This window comes from Equus caballus, chromosome 10 (genome assembly GCF_041296265.1).
Source record: "Equus caballus isolate H_3958 breed thoroughbred chromosome 10, TB-T2T, whole genome shotgun sequence".
In the NCBI taxonomy this organism is placed as follows: domain Eukaryota; kingdom Metazoa; phylum Chordata; class Mammalia; order Perissodactyla; family Equidae; genus Equus; species Equus caballus.
Window position 1 is genome coordinate 43,823,511 of NC_091693.1, and position 15,011 is coordinate 43,838,521.

At 34.9% G+C, this 15,011-nt stretch overlaps 1 long non-coding RNA gene across 1 annotated transcript; it reads right to left on the minus strand.

The window, feature by feature from the left end:
* Positions 1-3,386: 3,386 nt before the first annotated feature.
* LOC111775302 (uncharacterized) lies at positions 3,387-14,565 on the minus strand. The gene is made up of 3 exons (XR_002810848.2): positions 14,451-14,565; positions 4,833-4,988; positions 3,387-4,721 (listed from the first exon to the last, which is right to left on the minus strand). It is a non-coding gene; the product is annotated as an uncharacterized lncRNA (long non-coding RNA).
* Between the last annotated feature and the right edge of the window lie 446 nt (positions 14,566-15,011).

Here is a 15,011-nt window from a genome sequence, read left to right on the forward strand (position 1 = left end):
TCCCTTCATCTCCCCTAGATATACCCCTCCTTATTTAAAAACGAATTTGCAAGAGTTATGACATTAATACCTAATTTAGTATTTTCTCCTCTGGTAATTAGAAGGATTGGAAAGGGGAGAGCAATGGAGAAAAGTGGACATCATTTTGTAGAAGGAAATAGAAACTTAAGAATTTTTTATTCACGGGATTCTCTAGAATCTGTGTCCTGTAGTAAATACAAACTCAATAAAGTAAACCAGGTACAAAATGTTACTGCAAATTTGGGTATGTACTCTGAGGACAGGAACAAGACAAGGGTGCCCACTTTCACCACTCCTATTCAACATAGTTCTGGAGGTGCTGGCCAGAGCAATTCGGCAGGAAAAAGAAATAAAAGGAATCCAAATAGGTAACGAAGAAGTAAAACTCTCGTTGTTTGCAGACGACATGATCTTATACATAGAAAACCCCAAAGAATCCACAGAAAAACTATTAGAAATAATCAACAACTACAGCAAAGTAGCAGGGTATAAAATTAACGTGCATAAATCAGTAGCATTTCTATACACTAACAATAAACTAACAGAAAAAGAACTCAAGAACTCTATCCCATTCACAATCGCAACGAAAAGAATAAAATACCTTGGGATAAACTTAACCAAGGAAGTGAAGGATCTATACAATGAAAACTACAAGACTTTCTTGAAAGAAATAGGCGATGACATAAAGAGATGGAAAAACATTCCTTGCACATGGATTGGAAGAATAAACATAGTTAAAATGTCCATACTACCTAAAGCAATATACAGGTTCAATGCTATCCCAATCAGAATCCCAAGAACATTCTTCACAGAAATTGAACAAACAATCCTAAAATTCATATGGGGCAACAAAAGACCGCGAATTGCTAAAGCAATCCTGAGCAAGAAAAACAAAGCCGGCGGAATCACAATCCCCGATTTCAAAACATACTACAAAGCTACAGTGATCAAAACAGCATGGTACTGGTACAAAAACAGGTCCACAGATCAATGGAACAGAATTGAAAGCCCAGAGATAAAACCACACATCTATGGACAGCTAATCTTCGACAAAGGAGCAGAGGGCCTACAATGGAGAAAAGAAAGTCTCTTCAACAAATGGTGCTGGGAAAACTGGACAGCCACATGCAAAAGATTGAAAATTGACCATTCTTTTTCACCACACACCAAAATAAACTCAAAATGGATCAAAGACCTAAAGATTAGGCCTGAGACAATAAGTCTTTTGGAAGAGAATATAGGCAGTACACTCTTTGACATCAGTTTCAAAAGAATCTTTTCGGACACTGTAACTCCTCAGTTGAGGGAAACAATAGAAAGAATAAACAAATGGGACTTCATCAGACTAAAGAGCTTCTTCAAGGCAAGGGAAAACAGGATTGAAACAAAAAAACAGCTCACTAATTGGGAAAAAATATTTACAAGCCACTTATCCGACAAAGGGTTAATCTCCATAATATACAAAGAACTCACACTGCTTAACAACAAAAAAACAAACAACCCGATCAAAAAATGGGCAGAGGACATGAACAGACATTTCTCAAAAGAAGATATGAATATGGCCAATAGACACATGAAAAGATGTTCATCATCGCTAATCATCAGGGAAATGCAAATCAAAACTACACTAAGATATCACCTTACCCCCGTTAGATTGGCAAAAACATCCAAAACCAAGAACGACAAATGTTGGAGAGGTTGTGGAGAAAGAGGAACCCTCATACACTGTTGGTGGGAATGCAAACTGGTACAGCCACTATGGAAAACAGTATGGAGATTTCTCAAAAAGTTAAAAATAGAAATACCCTATGACCCAGCCATCCCATTACTGGGTATCTATCCTAAGAACCTGATATCAGATATCTCAAGAGTCCGTTGCACCCCTATGTTCATCGCAGCATTATTTACAATAGCCAAGACGTGGAACCAGCCTACATGCCCAGAAACTGATGATTGGATAAAGAAGATGTGGTATATATACACAATGGAATACTACTCAGCCATAAAAAAAGACGAAATTGGCCCATTCACAACAATGTGGATGGACCTCGAGGGCATTATGTTAAGCGAAATAAGTCAGTCAGAGAAAGACGAACTCTATATGACTCCACTCATAGGTGGAAATTAGCATATTGATAAGGAGATCTGATCGGTGGTTACCAGGGAAAAGGGGGGGTGGGGGGAGGGTACGGAGGGGGAAGTGGTGTACCCACAACATGACTAACAAAAATGTACAACTGAAATCTCACAAGGTTGTAATCTATCATAACATTAATAAAAAAAAAAAAAAAAAAATTTGGGTATGTAGAAATGTTACATTATTTTACTTTCTTTAAAACAAATGAACTCTACTGAAAGTTTTAAATCTTTGCCTCTGCCATTTAAATTCTTAATCCACAGAAAGTTGTTTCATGTATAATGTGTGGTAGAGATTAATTTTCATGCTTTTTCCATGTAGATAACCACTTTCCCAGCTGTAACTATTGAGTAGTAACTCCTTTCCCAAGTGATTTTCCATGCCGCCTCTATCTAACATCAAAGTTCTTTATGTGCATGGGTGTTTTGTTGAACTCTATATTCTACTTCATGCACCAATTTATCTCTCCTGTGTGAGTAACACATCTTAATTAATATAGGCCTATAAGCCCATATATCTGGAAGAACAACTCGTTTTTCATGTTATTTTTTAAAGAGGTATTTTGACTATTTTTGGACCTTTATTGAGTTACACAAAGAATCCTTTGGGATTTTGACTGGAGTTACGTTAAATCTATAGATCTGTGTAGGAAGAATTAAAGTCTTTATGACATCTTCCCATGATGAACATAGGAGACTTCTCTACTTATTAGTCTTTTTTAACATCCTTCAAAAAAGTTTTATAGTTTTCTATATACAAGTTTTGCACATCTATTGTTAGTTTTATTCCTAAATATTGTACTTTATATTTTTAACTGTTATTGTAAATGGCGTCATTCAGGGTTATCATTATTCTAATTATTTGTTTCTGGTTTACAGAAGTGTAATCAACTTTTGTGTATTGATCTTATGTTTGGCTACCTTGCTCAACCCCCCTACTATTATAATTTGTTTACTCAGTTTTGGGGAATTTCAAGTAGACAATTATATCAGCTGAAAATGACAGGTGTTTTTTTTTCTCCTTTCCTATTCTTACTACTTTTAATTCATTCCTTTGTCTACAGAACTGGTTAGAAACTCCTATCCAATGTTGACTAGAAGTGGTGATGTGCTGTTGAGATAAAGTTTAAAATTTTAAGAGAAAAATATAGATGGATGTCTTTCTAACCTTACGGTAGAAAATGATTTCTTAAACCATCACAAACACACTTAAAAGAAAAAACAGATTGAAATTTTGATATTATTTATAAGTGAAGAACTCTTATAAGTTAATAACAAAGATACAAAAAGAAATGAAAAATGGACAAAACACCTGAATAGGCATTTCATGGAATAGAAAACATGTAACAACAAAAAGCATAAAATGTGAAGCTTAAAGCAACCAGTAATCAGGGAAACGTGAAAAAGGAGCAAGAAAGTTATTTTACATTCATTCAATGGGCAAAACCAAAACATTGACAATACCAAGTATTACAGAGATTGTAGATCAATGGGCTCTCACACATTGCTAATGGAATGTAACTTGGAATAATCACTTTGGAAAACAATTTAGCATTATCTATACAGTTGAATATTTGCACACACAATAAACCAGCAATTCCACTCCAAGGTGTTTACCCAAGAGAAGTTTAGCTAATGTGCACCAGAAAACACAGAGCAGCCCTGTCAATGATAGCAAAAGTCTGGAAATAATCCAGATGCCCATTGACAGAAGTATGAATAAACTGTAGCATAACCGCAGAAATATTCAATATCAATGAAAACTAATGAACCAAATTACACGTAACACATGGATGAATCTTATTATGATAATGATGAGAGGAAGAAGCAAGTCCCAGAAGATGCACACATTCTCATACTCTTTTTATAAAACCGAAAAAGAAGCAAAACTAAACAAAATATTTTAGGACAATGTATGCATATTATAATTTTTCTTTAAGACAGGGTAAAGATAAACATAAAAATCAAAATAATGGCTACTCCAAAGGCAGACAAAGAAAATGGAATGAGGGAGAGCACATAGATGTATATTAAATTCCAGTTATTGCATTGAGCAATGGATTTATATAATTTCATCATATTGATAATAAATACATAAAGTTATATAAATAAAATAAATGCAGGCCATGAATAAGCAATGATGGCAGTATGCCATGAACCAAAGACTATGATTAGTCCTATTTGTTGCCCTAAAGTAAAAAATAAATGATAATAATTATAGCAAAAACAACAAGAAACAAAAAAAATGAATAAAATTAATTCCATTCACAAGTTCCATCCTGCCAAACTGATGGGAAATTTAAACTCAACTATTTGGAAGATTCCCCCACCCAGTGCCCTGCAAAGGTCCTGGAGTCTTATGAAGAACAAAAGCATTGGGGAGTCTCCTCCATTCTCACAGGTACTATGGTTATTCCTGAGATTCCCATTGTTCAAGCTAGCTCCATGTCATTCTTTTATCACTCTGTCGTGCTTTGCAGTCTATAAGCAATTTCTTCTTCAACCTTATTATACAATTCCTCCCAGAGGCAAGGGAATACAAAGTCTTTGCTACCTTCTAGGAACTGAGCAGGAGAAGAAAAAAAAATACAGAGAAAAAATAACAAATTAATATCTCAAAAAATTAATCCAGACACCACCAAAAATAAAATATATTCTCTATTACATTTACTCACCTGAGACACACTTTACTAAGGCTACGCTTCTTTCTCCCATTTCAGATTTTCCATGTCAGGTGTATTGCATTCTTCTGAATAAATTAAGAAGATTCCCATTTGCTATACGACTAAACATTTGCTTTGTTTCTGAGCTCAACTCTTTGGTGAATGAAGCTGAGGAAAAATTAAATTACAATTTTACACATAACCTTGTTTACTTCCAGAACCAGGCACTGTTGCAGTAAATGAGAAAACAAGTAAAGGAATAGAAAACAAATTAAGAAAACTGTCCTATCAAGTGGGAAATGGGCCCTTTGGCAAGTTGTTTCTATTGCTTTTTTCCTATTTATCTTAAGTTAGAGTTTATTAGCATTATATTGCCAAATGAAGCAGCTGAGTCTAGTTCAAGTTTATTACTAATATTATCACTCATTAATAATAAATTTATAAGTCAAATAAGTATTTTATAATATTTGCATGATCCAAACTGTGGCCTACATTACAGCTATTTAATGAAGGGATGATCTTGGGTCAACTGGCTAAAAATCAACACTGTGTTTGCCCTTAGAACTTCATTCTCTCACCCTGACATGTTTTTCTTACATCAATTAATGAGCTCTTCTATTTTTGTCTTTTCCATGTTTAACTTGCAAAGAGAAGAAACATCAAGTGTCAGGTAGAGAGGAGCTGCTGAGCAGACAGAAAGGAGTTTTGAGTGGAGAATTAAATTTGCAGGGAAGCTGTGGAAAGATAATGGTCTAAGCTATAAGAACAGAAGAACTCTCCCATTAAGGGAGGAAGCAGGAGAGAAGAAAATAGGGAGATAACTGCTTTCTAGGATATGATCATATACAAAAACTTTTTTATTTACCCAAGTGTAAGAAATTTCATTTTCCAACCCAGAACAGAACATTAAGAATAGATAGAGATTTTCTTCTGTCTTCAACATATTTTTTCCCTCTTTTTATTATTGTATCTCTCAAGGTGGCAAAGGAAAACTAAAGAGTAAATGTGGATTAAAGAGGTGTTTCTTGGGTTAAAGCTACTCTTAAACATTTGAAGAAACAGATTCTAAACCTTTGAATAAATATAAGCACAAAGAATATGTTTTTTAAAGTCTTCGTGGGCAACTATCATTTTTTACGAGTATGAAAAATTATATTGCATACAATAGTCTTGGCCTATGTGAAGACATGATGTAATCTAATGATATATGGATAATATATCAAGAATATAATACATTACTTATATGTAAATATGTTTACATATGTTATAAGGAATATATATGTATATACATATATATATAATGTTTAGTGTCAGTGTTCAAATTTATAGGATTACTGCTCTGACCTTTGATGCCATTTCCAGTGGTATTTAATTTCTTGGAATAATTAAAAAGGAAGACAAACACTCCGAACAATGGCCAATAATGTGTCTCAAGTTGTTTCAAGTCCATGCATGCTCAAGCCTCTCCTTTTTGAAGTAACAGATCGCTTTTGAATCTAACAATACAAACATAATTTTATTTCTTTTTTATGCCCACCAACAAGTGTGTGGGGTCCATGAGATTTTGCCTCATTCATCCTGCAGCTCATAAACATAAGAGAGGCCTACAGAGCTCCGAGTGTTCCTGGTCAAACTGACTCTTCCAACTTCAACACTACCTGTCTCACCAGGACAAATGGCATAAAACACTAAACCCGAGAAGGATGCTATGATTAAAACTGATCGCACACTTCCCCTAAGAGAGAATGTGAAGGAAACTCACCATGCCTTGGAACTTTCTACTTCAGCCACTGGTAGAAGTCCAAAATTCTCAGATCATCTTTCATCACTCACAATTTTCCCTTCATATAGCTCTGTCCATTCCCTAATCCAAAATCTTGTTTGACCTCCCAAACTTCTGCACTGTACTCCCTGAAACTCACTCTTCTAACTCTTCTCTAGAACTTCTATATCTCCTCTAGATATTATTTTCAAATTTTTAATCCAACATAAATTTAGCTATTCCCTGAATATGCTGCCTCGTCTATAGCCCTAAGCAGATACTTTTTCCTCCCATGTGGCACCACAGGCTGACAGATAGAACTGCTGTCTCTGATCCTCATTGCTGCTTCTAGAAGATTTCTTTTTCCTCCCTCCTTCCATAAAAACCCGGATCTTTGAAGCATAGTCCATCAGACTGTACCCTAGAATACCATTCTGCAGTGGCGTAGATGGTGATGCTATAGTCACCACCAACATTTGGATCTCTCTCTCTCATTTGTTATCCACTCCACCATTACTTCTGTCATCATTCTTAAAAGTTCAATATTCATACTTATATCCATTCAATACCCTGGCCTCTCATTCATTGACTTCTTTATTTCCAACAATTTAGTTTTTCCTCTCCACCTTAGCAATACAATCCCAAGGTTACGTTTTAGAAATTTTCATTAACAATTACTCACTGCATCACTTCTAAAATCTTCATTCTAACAGTTTACTCTATACCAACTTCTATCTTTCTGGATCATGCATTTTAGTGTTGCAACTCCAAAGATGTTTTATCTTGACTCAATTGGCACAGTTTTTAAAATTCTCTTATTCCCTTTATATTCTCATTTCTCTCATCTTGGATTCCACAAAACATCATTGTAATCACTCCATTGCCTGTACTCTTAACTCTCTTCCCCTCATCTCTTTCTCTGGCATTCTCGGAAGGAAAATGAAAACCGAAAAATTCAGTGTTAGTTAAACCCAATTTTATACTAGCTCTACGTCTGCTCTCTAACAGATGAATCTGGCAGCAGCAAAATACACAATCATTACTAAAGTACTTCTCAATTCGTGATCCAGATCTCAAATTGTAGTCCCAGGTGCGGTACATTTCCCTTAGGTTATTGCTCTGTCACTTTCAAAAGAACTATTTTCAATTTCTCCTTTCTCCAACATCTACCTCATGCAGTCTCAATTGATTATCTCAATTCTTATTCCTTTAGAATAGAAGCTATCAGATAGAAGCTATCAGATGAAAATACCTCAAAATCACATTGCAAAATTATCAACAACTCTTCTTGCTATTGCTGAAATACACCAAGCTAATTTCTGCCTCTAGACCTTCTGCCTAGAAAGCTCTTTTTCCAAATTTTTACTATGATTTGCTCCTTAACATCGTGCAGCCTCTGTTCAATTGTTACTTTCTCAGAGAGATGCTCCCTGACTATCCCATGAAAAGTCCACTCATTCATTACTCTCTCTTGCTACAGAGCATCATTTCCTTCATAGACTTTATTACTATATAAAGCTATATTGCTTATTTGTTTACTTGTTTGTTTTCTGTCTTCCCTTCTAAAATGAAGGCAGGAGATTCACTGATCTTGTGGCTGAAGAACCTGAAACAGTGCCTGAAACATAGATACTCAATACCTACTTTTGAATAATTAATTAAAATCACATCATTAAAAATGTAATGAAATAATGAAAGTTTCTCAAAACCTCTAGACTGAAAATAACTTTAATGACAGAAAATAAATATCTGAATAAAGAGATATACCACATTCATGGATCAGAAGACTCCATATTGTTAAGATGTTGGTTCTCCCTAAATTGATCTATAACATCAACACAAGCCCAATCAAAAGTCTACGCAAGCTTTTTTAACCTAGAAATTGACAAGCTAATTTAAAAATTTGCATGAAAATGTAAAAGATATATAATAGCAAACACAACTTTGAAAAAAAGAATAAAGTTGTTGGACTTATATTACCTGATTTCAGGGCTTGCTATAAAGCTACATTAATCAGGATAGTGTGGTATAGAAATAGGGTTAGAAAATTACATCAACAAAATATATTAAAGAGGGGCTGGCTTGATGGCTGAGTGGTTAAGTTTGCACACTCCACTTCGGTGGCCTGGGGTTTCACTGGTTAGGATCCTGGGTGTGGACATGGCACCACTTATCAGACCACACTGAGGTGGTGTCCCACATGCCAGAACTAGAAGGACCCACAACTAAAATACACAACTATGTACTGGGGGTATTTGGGGAGAAAAAGCGGGGAAAAAAAGATTGGCAACAGATGTTAGCTCAGGTGCCAATCTTTAAAAATACTTACATATATATATATATATATGAGTGTAGAAAGAGACAAACACTTATACAATCAATTCATTTTCAACAGATACATTAAAATAATCCAATGACTGAAGGAAATTCTTTTCAATTAATGGTGCTGGAACAACTGCATATCTAGTTGGAGAAAAAGAAACACCCTTATCACACAGTGTATACGAAATTTAACTTAAGTTGGGTCATAGATCTAAAATATAAACCATGAAGCTTCTAAAAGAAACACAAGAGAATATCTTCACAGCTTTAGGGTAGGATAAATTTCTTGGACAGGACACAAAAAGCGCTAATCAAGAAATATTTATAAATTTGACTTCATCAAAATAAAACTTTCTGCTCATCAAAGACATATTAATAAAAATAATAGGTAAGACACATACCAGGGAAATATACTCCTAAAACCTATATATGAAAAACAAGTACTATCAGGATATATAAATAACTCCTACAAATCAATAATAAAAAGATAACTCAATTAAAAATAAGAAAATTATTTGCATAGATACTTCTCAAAGCAAGAATATAAATGGCCAATAAGCATACGGAAAAGTGCTCAGGATCACTATTCATCAAGAAAATGCAAATTAAAAGAACAATAATATATCTTTACACACCCATCAGAATGGTTAAAATTTAAAAAATTGACAATACAAAAGGTAGCAAAGAATGTAGAGAAACAAGGACTCTCATACACTGCTGCTAGAACTATAAAATTGTGCAATGGCTTTGGAAAAAGATTTGGCAGTCTCTTAAAAACATATACTTCATCCCGACAGAAGATCAATAAGGAAACATTGGCCTTAAATGACACACTAGAGCAGGTGGACTTAATAGATATATACAGAACATTCCATCCAAAAACAGCAGAATACACACTCTTTTTGAATGCACATGGAACATTCTCTAGGATAGATCACATATTAGGCCACAAAAGAAGTCTCACTAAATTTAAGTAGATTGAAATCATATCAAGCATCTTTTCTACACAGCTGTATGAAACTATAAATCAACTACAAGAAGAAAACTGGAAAATTCATAAATACATGGAGATTAAACAATATGCTACTGAACAACTATTGGGTCAACAAAGAAATCAAACCTGGAGACAAATGAAAATGAAAATACAACATACCAATATCTACGGGATACTGCAGAAGCAGTACTAAGAGGGAAGTTTATAGCAATAAAGTCCTCCCTTAAATAAAAGAAAAATCTTAAACAAACAATGTAATATTACCCCTAACAGGACTAGAAAAAGAATAAAAGAAGCCCAAAATCAGTAGGAAGGAAATAATAAAAACCAGAGTGGAAATAAATTAAATAGAGGCTAAAAAGACAATAGAAAAGATCAATGAAAGTAAGAGCTGGTTCTTTGAAAAGACAAAAAAAAATTGACAAACCTTTAGCTAGACTCAGCAAGAAAAAAAGAGAGAAGGCTTAAACAAATAAAATCAGAAATGAAAGAAGAGAAATTGCAAGGGATGCCACAGAAATACAAAGGATTGTGAGAATACTACAAAAAGCTATACATCAACAAATTGGATAACCCAGAAGAAATGGATAAATTCTTAGAATTATACAACCTTCTAAAACTGAATCAAGATGCAAGAGAGAATCTGAATAGACCAGTTACTGGTAAGGAGATAGAAACAGTAATCAAAAATCTCCCAAAAAACAAAAGTCCAGGACTAGATGGCTTCCCTGGTGAATTCTACCAAACATTCAAAGAAGATTTAATACCTATCCTTCTCAAACCCTTCCAAAAAATTGAAGAAGAGAAGGCTTCGAACTCATTTTATGAGGCCAATATTACCCTGACCCAAAACCAGAAAAGAACAACACAAAAAAAAAGAAAATTACAGGCCAGTATCACTGAGGAACGTAGATGCAAAAATCCTCAACAAATATTAGCAAATTGAATAGAACACTGTATCAAAAAGATTATGTACCATGATCAGGTGGGATTTATTCCAGAGATGTAAAGATGGTTCACCATTCACAAGTCAATGTTATACACCATATTAATAAAATGAACGATAAAAATTACATGATTATGTCAATAGATGCAGAGAAAGCATGCAACAAGATTCAGCACACATTCATGACAAAAACTCTGAATAAAATGGGTTAGGAACCTCAACCTAATAAAGGCCATATATGACAAACATATAGCCAACATCATACTCAGTGAAAAACTGAAAGCTATCCTTCTAAGAACAGGAACAAGACAATGAAGGACACTTTCACCACTCTTACTCAACACAGTATTGGAAGTCCTAGCCAGAACAATTAGGCAAGTAAAAGAAACAAAACATATCAAAATTGGAAAAGAAAAAGTAAAACTGTCACTATTTGCAGGAGACATGATTTTATACCATAGAAAATCCTAAAGAATCCACCAAAAAACTATTAGAAATAATAAACAAATACTGTAAATTTGCAGGGTACAAAATCAACAACCAAAAGTCAGTTATGTTTCTATACACTAACAATGAACCAGCAGAAACAGAAATCAAGAATACAATTCCATTTAAAATCATAAAAAAAGAATAAAACACCTAGTAATAAATTTAACCAAGGAGGTGAAAGACCCATACATCACAAACTATAAAACATTGTTGAAAGAAATTGAACAGGACACAAAGAAATGGAAAGATATTCCATGCTCATGGATTGGAAGAATTAACACAGTAAAAATGTCCACTCTACCTAAAACAATCTACAGATTTAATGCAATCCCTAACAAAGTCATGATAACATTTTTCACAGAAATAGAATAGAGAATCTTAGAATTGATATGGAACAATAAAAGACCCTGAACAGCCAAAGCAATTATAAGAAAGAACAAAGCTGGAGGTATTACAATCCCTGAATCCAACATATACTACAAAGCTATAGTAATCAAAACAGCATGGTACTGGCACAAAAACAGACACACAGATCAACGGAACAGAACTGAGAGCCCACAAAGAACCAACACATCTTTAGATAGCTAATTTTCAACAAAACAGCCAAGAACATACAATGGAGAAAGGAAAGTCTCTTTAATAAGTGGTGCTAGGAAGACTAGACAGTCAGATGCAAAAGAACGAAAGTAGATCATTATCCTACACCATACACAAAAATTCACTGAAGATGGATTAAAGACTTAAATGTAAGACCTGAAACCATAAGACTCTTAGAAGAAAATATAGGCAGTTCACTCTGACATCGGTCTTAGCAGTATCTTTTCGAATATCACATCTCAGGCAAGGGAAACAAAAGAAAAAATAAACAAATGGGACTGCATCAAAGTAAAAAGCTTCTTCAGGACAAAGGAAACTATCAACAAAATGAAAAGACAACCTACCAATAGGGAGAAGATATTTGCAAATCATATATACGATAAGGGGGTAATATAAAAAATGTGTAAAGAATGCATACAACTCAACAACAAAAATACAAACAATCTGATTAAAAGTGGGCAGAGGATATGAACAGACATTTTTCCAAAGAAGATGCACAGATGATCAATAGGCACTTGAAAAGATGTTCAACATCACTAATTATTAGGAAAATGCAAATCAAAACCACAATGAGCTATCACCTCACATCCATCCAAATTGCTATTATTAAAAGACAAGAAATAAGTGTTGGAGAGGATGTGGAGAAAAGGGAAACCTCATACCCTGGTGATGGGAATGTAAATTGGTGCAGCCACTATGGAAAGCAGTATGGACACTTTTCAAAAAATTAAAAATAGAACAAGCATATGATCCAGCTATTCCACTTCTGGGTATTTATCCAAAGAACACAAAAACACTAATTCAAAAAGATATATGCACCCTTGTCTTCATTGCAGCATTATTCACAATAGCCTAGACTTGGAAACAACTAAGGGCCCCTCAACAGATGAATGGATAAAGGAAATGTGGTATATATATATATATACACCACATATATATACCACATACCATATATATATATGTGTGTGTATATATATATATATATATATATATACACACACACACACATAATGGAGTACTACTCAGCCATTAAAAAAGATGAAATCTTGCCATTTACAACAACATGGATGGACCTTGAGGGTATTATGCTAAATGAAATAAGTCAGATGGAGAAAGACAAATACTGTATGATTTCACTCACATGTGGAAGATTAAACAGCAACAACAACAAACAAACACATAGATATGGATAACAGATTGGTAGTTACCAGGGGGGAAGTTAGGTGGGGCAAGGAGGGCGAGAGGGGCACACGTGTATCATGACAGATAGCAACTAGACTTTTGGTGGTGAACACAATATAGTCTACACAGAAATCAAAATATAATGATGTACATCTGAAATTTATATAATATAATGTCATAAAGCAATGTTACCTCAATTAAAAATATTCAAAAGCTCTTCTACACAATAAATAAAATAAAAATTATTTTAAAAAAATTTTGCAATGGGTTGAGAGTTGGTATTTGGCGAAAAAGTTGTGGTGTGAGCACATTTTTATTTGTTTGTTCGCAGGAGAGGATTGTGGAGTTCTAGTTTGGCAGGGATACTCAGTCTGTCTGCACAGTTCAGCTCTCTACTACTTTTTAAAGTATCAAAGTACTTTCATACCAATTAGTAAAGAGTCACTGCCCCAGGCCCCTTCAAGGACTTCCTGTTTCCCTCAGACCCTGTTCCAGACCCCCAAAACTCCCTAGGGTCCAGCAATTCAAAGTTAATATCTGGCATATCACAGTAAGGGGTCTCCAAGCCTCTGCTCCAGCACTATGATGGGTGTCCACTCTAGTTGGTCGATGCCCACATGGCACAAGTTGACTATAATGTAAGCTGATAAGATCATATAATTGTATTCGTTTTTCTGCTAGTCATCTGTGCATACAGAGTCAACTCTGAGTTAGCTATATCAATGGCCAATTGATAATTTAAAAAACAGAAAATCATACAAAATGCTTTTTCCATTTTACTTTGGAATGCATTATGTGATTTTCAGCAAGTTCAAATCCTTAGTTATGTTTTTAGGCTAGTATCAAAAGTCAGTACTACAAACTAAGTTGTCGTTATTTCCCAAATATTCAAGATAACCAGCACCCAATGGATAGTAAGGGGATAAACAAGTATTGGGCATTTTCCTAGCCAGGCTCATTTACCTCATTAAATTCTCACAAAATCTCTCTAAGAATCATTATTCTCATTTTACAGATGGGCAACTTAATGCTCAAAGTTGTATCTAATATCACACAGCTCTCTAAGCACTAGCACAAAGATGATCTCTTTTGTGCCTCTTGAAAAAAAAACATGAGAAACGTGAGTATTCCCATTTTATTTTAAGAAACGAAGACTGAGAAAGAGTAAATAACTTGCTCAGACTACACACCAACAGGCAACATATCTTAGGTGAGAATTGAGGTTTTCAGTCTTCCACTCCAGACTTCCACTTCCTGGGAACATGAACTTGGCATTATCAAAATTGTACTATTTGAAAAACATATTCCATTCAGGCTATCCCCCCTACTTCAAGATACCTCTTGTCTGCAGCAGGGCTCCTGTGTGCTTCCTCTCACCCACCTTGGCATCAGTCCTCATCAGAGCTCATCAGAGCCTTACTGTCTGTCTCCACTTCAGAGACTGGCCTTGACAATCCTTCAAGGCTGTGGGTCTACCCACACACACACACACACACACACACAAACACACTCTCTGCCCTCTCTTTACTTCAGCAGGATTTTAAAAGATCTCAGAACATCTTTTGTTTTAGGATGAGGTGTCATTTCTTTTTTTTTTTGCTTGAAGCCTCCATGAAGGCAGAGAGGAGAGTTCAATGTTTCCAGCACTGGGAAAGGAAGCCTGTTCTTACCAATATGCAAACTCTCATTCTTCCCCTTGTCTGGGTAAACAAATTAATCTAATCATGAAAGGATATGCTAAGAAGAGAGGGAGGGAGAGAGAGAAGGCAGGGGTGGAGAAAGACAAAGTTGAGGAGGGGAAAGGCAAGAATAAAGACTCCAAACAGAGATTGCCATGGAAGGCAAAAGAATGTTTCCCAGAGTAAAGGACTCTTCTTTCAGAAGAAAACTGCTTCTGGC